Genomic DNA, 7,713 nt, shown 5'->3' with positions numbered 1-7,713 from the left:
TACTCTGGCATGCCACCACAGCTCTTTAACTTTATCTTTGCACTTCCTAGCAATAATACGAATTCAATATATTTAATTACATACGTATACGGGCAGAACTTCAATCAATTAATCCTTACTCAAATTTATATTTTCATCCTATCGTGAAACCATCTTCAATTAACTCACATCTTAATACATTTTTACCAAAATTACTTACTTCCATTGCTTACAAAATTCTTTAGATTATATCACCGGTAACTTATTTATGATGTCACGTGCCTACTTCAACCTTATAAATAATTTCCACCCAAATCCATCTTATATTTCAACACATAATCCGCATATATGGCAACAACAATTATTCTCACTTTCACTCAATTATTTCCTAGTTTACATGCATCGTTATCTATCTAACTTTCAATACTTTGTTTCTCAATCCTCCATCCACAATATTCCTTTTTTATTTCTTTCAAACAAGATGCCATACAATCTTAGCAATTTTCAACTAGCTTATGCAAATAGATCCTTTCAACAACCATAATTCCATCACAATATTCAACTAACCGTAGGCTTTAAAACATAGTGTTAAGCTTACCGTTTTCTTTTTCCACTTTAAGTCCTTCATGTACCCATGGGTTTATTGGCTTACATGTTACCAATTGTTCTCTAATCAAGCCAATCTTTGCTGCCACAAGACATTTCTCTAAGTCACTGACTCATTTTCAAAGACTACTCAAGCCAAAAACAAGAATTCTTACCGTTCCTTGCTTGAATCACCCAAACCAAGCTTTTTCTTCCTTTCTCTCTTTTTCTTTCTTCTCCTCTTAGGGTTTAGGTGTGCTGGAAATTGGGGTTAAAGGTTGTAAATTTAATGCTCAAGAAGTTTGGAGAAGAAAGGAAAAGAAAACATGGAAAGGAAAGTGAAGAAAACTTGATTCCATGGTGGATAAAGAGAGAATGGCATGGAAGCTTCAAGAATGGCGTGGAGCATGGATGAAGAAGAAGAAAAATCTGCTTGGGGAAAAGATAAGGTCGGTCTTGGCCAAAAAAAATAGAGTCAAAGCTTCCAAGCTTTGACCAAACTTCTCATAAAATTACCGTTTTACCCTTTTTTGTTTCCTTCCATTTTAATTTAGTCCTCCCAACACTCATTTAACTCCAATTTCCTTCTATTACCTTCTCCTACACATGCATAAACAAAGTATGAAGTTTGTACTCCAATACGGTGTCCCCATAATATTTAAAATATTTATTTGCCCGCGCTATCTTTACTTAATAAAGACACGCGGCCCCATTAACGTCATTTTTCTCCAAAAATCATCTCATTCTTCTTCTCCCCCACTTAGATTGACCATATACTCTTTCTTCATGGAAAATTTTGACATTGAATAAAATATTAATATTTTAATATTATTTTATTCCAAAAATTTCCTCTTGTCTCCTCTTGTCACCTTGGTACCCAAAATACCTTATCATGCCTCAATTGACTTCTGAATCACTTTTTATCTTGCAAATTCTTCTCTGATAAAAATATCATTATTTTATTATTATTTCCTCGTGTGCGGAATATTTTATCCCAAATTATTCCTTTCATCTTTCATCATTTCTAAACATTATAATTAACCTCAATTGACATCCAATAAGCTTTATTATTCACCATATCAAAGTACGGGGTATTATAATTTCCTTAATCATCTACCTTATTTCTAAACACCCATTTTGTACCAACAATAGGGTGATTTGATGGTCTAGGTACCAATGACCATACATGACTCCTTGTGAATTGATCAAGTTCTTCTTGCATGGCCATTATCAAACTTTCCTATTTTTCAGGTTCTTCAAAGTTTTTAGGTTCAATTTGAGATATAAAAGTTGAAAACTCACAAGTTTCTCTAGTTGTTTTCTTAGTTTTAACTTTTTGAGAAATTTCACCAATTATTTGGTCTTGTGGGTGATCTCTCACAAATCTCCAACTCCTTGGTTGATCATCCTACTGATTTTCTACTCTTTGCAGATTTTCTAGAGGTGAAGTTTCATCTTCTCTTTTAGGTGAGCTTTCTTCATTATTTTTGTTGTTTTCCAAGCTCATTTCCTTCATTTGTTTTTCTAGGACTTCTACATCATCATCATCATCGTGAACTTTTTTTTGCAATGCATTTGACTCATCAAAAACTACATGAATTGATTCTTCAACAGTCAAGGTCCTTTTGTTAAAACCTCTATAGGCCTTTGATTTTAAAGCATATCCTAAAAATATTGCTTCATCACTCTTTGCATCAAACTTCCCTAGGGGTTGCTTTCCATTGTTCAATACAAAGCATTTACAGCAAAAGCTCTTAAGGTGAGAAATATTTGGTTTCCTACCTTTATAGAGTTCATATGGAGTCTTCGAAATCAATAGTCTTATTAAGACTCTATTAAGAATATAAGCTGTTGTATTTACTACCTCAGCCCAAAGATATTTAAGTAGGTTGTTCTCACATAGCATGGTCCTAGCCATTTCTTTCAAGGTTTGGTTTTTCCTCTCTACAACTCCATTTTGCTGGGGTGTTCTAGGTGCAGAACAATTGTGATCCAACCCCTTTTCATTGCAAAACTTTTCAAACTCATCATTTTCAAATTCTCCTCCATGATCACTTTTTATGCTAACTATGGCTAGGCCTTTTTCATTTTCTACTTTCTTATAATGACTTAAGAATGCTTGTAGAGCAGCATTCTTATGAGCAAGAAAATACACCCAAGTATATCTAGAATAGTCATCAACTATAACAAAGCCATAAGATTTTCCTCCTAAGCTAGTTGTGCTTATTGGACCAAATAGATCAATATGAAGCAATTCAAGAGGTCTAGATGTTGACACAATTTTCTTAGACTTGAAGGATGTCCTAACTTGTTTTCCTAGTTGGCAAGCATCACATATCCTATCATTTTCAAATTTTAACTCAAGCAGTCCAGTAATAAGATTTTTCTTAATTAATTTTGACATAGTATTCATGCTCACATGTCTTAATCTCCTATGCCATAGCCAACTATCATTTTCAGCATTTGCAATAAGACATACTTCACTATTTACTTTAAGAACTTCAAGAAAAATTACATGCATATTCTTCAATCTATTTCCTATAAATGAGATTTTATTTGTACTCATGTCAATCACTTCACACTTAGTTGAATCAAAGCACACTCTTAATCCTTTATCACATAATTGACTAATACTTAGAAAATTATGCTTTAAGCCTTTAACCAGCAACACATGACTAATTTGAGTTTGGGAATTCTTACCAACCGTACCTATACCATGAATTCTTCCTTTTGAATCATCTCCAAAGGATATGGTTCTTCCCTTTCTCTTATCCAGCTGAGCAAATAGCATTTCATGTCCTGTCATGTGCCGTGAACAGCCACTGTCCAAGTACCAAGGCTGTTTCTTCTTGAGTTGAACTTTTGAACATGTCTCCTTTAAATCTAGCTCAACCTACAAAACAAAATTTCAGTTTTTCTTTATAGGTACCCATACTTTGATGGGTCCTTGAGTGTTAGTAGCAACAAAGGATCCCTTAGGAACCCACATTTTCTTAACTTTCCGCTCTGTTATTTTCTTAAAACACTCATATGATAAATGACCATATTTACCACAATTATAACATCTAGGTAATGCTTTAGCTAAATTTTTATTGTGGTATACATCTTTTTTTGAGGATTCATTTTTCAAACATTTAAGAGCTGTATTTTCATCAAGAGTTATTTGCAAAGCTTCAGACTTGTTTTCCAACTCTAGTTTTAAAGTCTGTTTTTGAGTGTTCTAACTCAATTTGCAAAATATTTCTTTGCTCAAAAACAGAAGTAAACTCTTGTTTGATTTGCTCCAAATCATTTTCAGGAAATGTAGCCTTTTTCTTTAATGATTTGTATTTTGAGAAAAGCTTTTCAAATTCATCATAAAGGCACTCATACTCATCTTGTAAATCATCATAAGAATTAATACAAGGGGATGAGGGTACCTCTGTTTTTCCTCTTGTACCATTAAACAGATGTTTGCTCTTTCCTCAGATTTTTCATCATCAGTTTCAAAGCTTGATGTGTCACTGTCCGACCATGCAACAGCCACCATTGCTTTCTTGGATTTCTTATTTTTCTTGGGGGTTTCATCTTTCAACAATGGACACTCGGACTTGAAGTGACCAGGTTTCTTGCATTCGTAGCAGTTCATCTTTTCCTTTTTGTTGGAGTCATTTTTGTTCCTTATTTTCCATGAAGCAGCTTGGTCTTTCCTAAAACCTCTTCTAGTTAGCCTTCAATTTCTTCTGCTCATTAGCTTTCTGAATTTCCTTGCAACTGGAGCTAATTTGTGAGACCCTAACCTCTATAGGCTTGTAACTAAGCATAGATGTAATAATACGAACCAAGGGTAGTTTCGTCATTTTCTCTAATAAGCTCTCAAAAGAAAGTTTTATGATATTTTAAGGCCTAAATAGGCATAAGACTGTATAAATGACGTGTAATGATGAAAACACGAAGAAAACTAGAAATGCCAATAACTTTCACGATAGGGGCAAAATGGTCATTTTTCACCTTGGGTTAAAATTTTAAGTTTTTATAAACCCGAGTATGTTTAGACCATTATGGCCCTTGTCCCAGTGTCAAAAGAACAAAAAGATTGCATAAAAAATTGGAGGAGAGTAAGTTAATTGGTGGAGGGGCAATTTCGTAATTTTAAGGGAATGGATAAATTTGGCCTATAAATATCTTGAATTTCCAACACCTTCTTGAAATTTCCAGTAGCTTGTCTTCTTCTTCCTTCTTCCCTCTCACGTTTCTTCAATTCCTCCATGGGAGTTTTCTTCAAGCTTCCATAACTTTCTCTCTCTAGCTCTAATTTTAATGCTTTTGGTGCACCCTTCCATAAACCCTTGTGCTTTTTCACTCTCTCACTTTAAAACCCTTGATAAATCTTATTTTCATACTTTTTTTCACTAGTTGGGCATTCTAGAAAGAGAAATAGAGAATTACCCCATTTATTTGGAAGCTATTAGAAGAGAATTCAACTACAAAGAAACCCAAGGGTGAGTGATGAACTAAATTCGGTTTTTTTCTGTAGAAAATGGCTAGTAATTAGGATTATGAGCTGTTTATTGTTAAGGATGTTCATTCATTTTATAGTAATTAAGATAGTGAACATAAATAGCATTTAAAGTGGCAATTGGAAGCTAGCTAAGAGATAGCTTTTAGGGTTTGTATTATGTGAATTAACATAATGGTGATGTTAATGTAATGGTAGGTTCCAACAAAGTTCCACCATTCCATTTGGACAATTAGAGAAATTAGAGTCGGTTAAAGGCTCAACAAAATATTGGTGAGTGGATTGTCTTCAAAACTTGTTTTGAGAAATATAGTGTATTTGCCACCTATTTGAATGAATTATCAAGTTTTTCATAAAGACAAGTGCCTTGGGAACAAGCTTTTGCAAAATGGTTTTATGTTGTGATATGTGATTGCTATGGATTCATGCACTATTGTAGTATGATGATATATAAATGTGTGTGTTGTGCATGATGAATGATATTGTGTATAATGACTGTAACCGTGTGTGTGCACGATGTGGGGGGATGCACATGCCGGTGATAATGGTGGCATGAGAGATGGATGATGATAGTGCCCGTGTGCACGATGTAGAGGGGATGTACACGATGGCACTGATTGTGCACGATGTGGGGGGATGCACACAACGGTGCCGACTATGTGCACGATGTGAGGGGATGTACATGAGCCGGGTGTGATTATGATGATGTTGATGTTTATCTATGTAATTATGCACATCTAGACTTATGAAATGAAAACTTATGAATGTGATATATGATTGACATATATGAGAAATTTGATACATTGCACTTTAGGAATTTTCATGTGCTGTATGTTTATTTTGTTGGTTTAGCAGGATGGCCTTTTTGTTGAGTGAGAGGAAACTTTTCTCTAGTTGCTTTGTTTTCACTGCAGCGAAATTCATTCTTGCTATAGTGAGAAACTCTCGGGTTTGAGAACCTTCACCAGAACTGGTTCTCGCTGCAGTGAGAATGTATTTCGTTGTAGCAAGATAGTCACTGTAGCTTCTCGCTGCAGCGAAAAAGAATCTCGCTGCAGCGAGAAACTCTTTGTTTCGTCAGCTGAATTTCGCTGCAGCGAGAAACCTTCTGTTTCTGGGTTCCAATTTCACTGCAGCGAGATTGAATCTCACATTGAACCTCGTCTTAATTACCGACAGTGAGAATGCGTTTCCACTACAGTGAAGATTCGTTGTCGTATTTGACTTACTTGTGTAATATTGAAGCTTTCATTCTTCAAATGGTTTATTATGTATGGCTTCATGATTTTTAAATGATTAATCATTTAAGGGCTTGATGAGGGGTTTTTAATAAGAATAGAAACAAATTGCATTGTTTTGAAAAAGAATGCATCATGATTTCGTTAAAGATTTCTTATGGTATGCTTGTTCCCTTTCTTGTTCACTCATTGGGTTTATACTCACCGTTTTCAACTTCATGTTTTCAGATCACGAGGTAGCCGGTAATTAAGACGAGGTGTCCTTGTAGACTTATATCCATCTTTTGGTAGGTGTCTCGACATTCAGTAGCTGTAAATTCGTCTGAGTCCCTCCGTTGGAAATCGAGTCTTCTTTTTGAGATGTATAGACAAACTTGATGTAAATTATTAAGATACATGCTGTAGACAATGTATGTATATTTTAAATTTGTAATGCCAATACGAGTTGGAAATGTCTATTACTATTTTGATTTAAAGTTATAATTTGTGACTTAGCAATATTTAATGGAATGATGAGTAGGATAAATCGATAGGCTTGCTTGGGCTTAATAGACTACGTCTATTGGGCCCTTACACCGGTCATGGCCCAAAAATTGGGTCATGACATAATTCTTCATCATCATCACAGGAAAGCTTTTCCAGCTCTCTTTTAAGAATGCTGGCTTTAAGTGCAATGCTCTTTTTCTTTTCCTTTGCTTCCCTTCGGTCTTCTTCTTCTTCTTCCTTAAGCTCCAGCTCATGAGTAAGAAGAGAACCACAAATCTCATCGAGAGTGATGATGTTAAGATCTTTAGTCTCTCTAATGGCAGTTACTTTTGGTTTCCAAGATTTTGGTAAGCTTCTAAGCAATCTCTTAACTAATTCATGTTCAAGGATAGGCTTGCCTAGCTAACTCAATTTATTTGTGATGTTTGTAAACCTATCAAACATGCTGGTGATGTCTTCACCATGCTCCATTTTGAACATTTCATAACTATGTGTTAAGAGAGCAATTTTGGACTCATTGACTTGGGAAGTCCCTTCATGGATTATCCTAAGTTTCTCCCACACTTGTTTAACTGTTGTACAGCTTGAGACTTTGTTAAATTCAGTGGGGGTTAAGGCACAATGTAATGTGTTGATGGCCTTAAAGTTTATTTGAATTTTCTTAGTTTCAGCCTTAGTCCATTTAGACCTTGGCTTGGGCATCAACTCATTTGTAACTACATTCACGGTTGAAGGCATAAAGGGTCCATCAGTTATGACGTCCCACATTTCATAATCTATAGCCCTAATATAAATTGACATTCTAGTGCTCCAATAAGGGTAATTAGAGCCATCAAACAGAGGTGGTCTGTTTGTTGATTGTCCCTCAGCAACAATGGTTTTTTGTTGAGCCATTTGGATCCTCCCAAAGGTTGTTAAGCCTTAAAA

This window comes from Theobroma cacao, chromosome 3, assembly GCF_053813885.1.
Source record: "Theobroma cacao isolate CCN51 chromosome 3, ASM5381388v1, whole genome shotgun sequence".
Taxonomy (NCBI): Eukaryota; Viridiplantae; Streptophyta; class Magnoliopsida; order Malvales; family Malvaceae; genus Theobroma; species Theobroma cacao.
The sequence above is the reverse complement of the archived record's forward strand: the minus strand, read 5'-3'. Positions refer to the sequence as shown.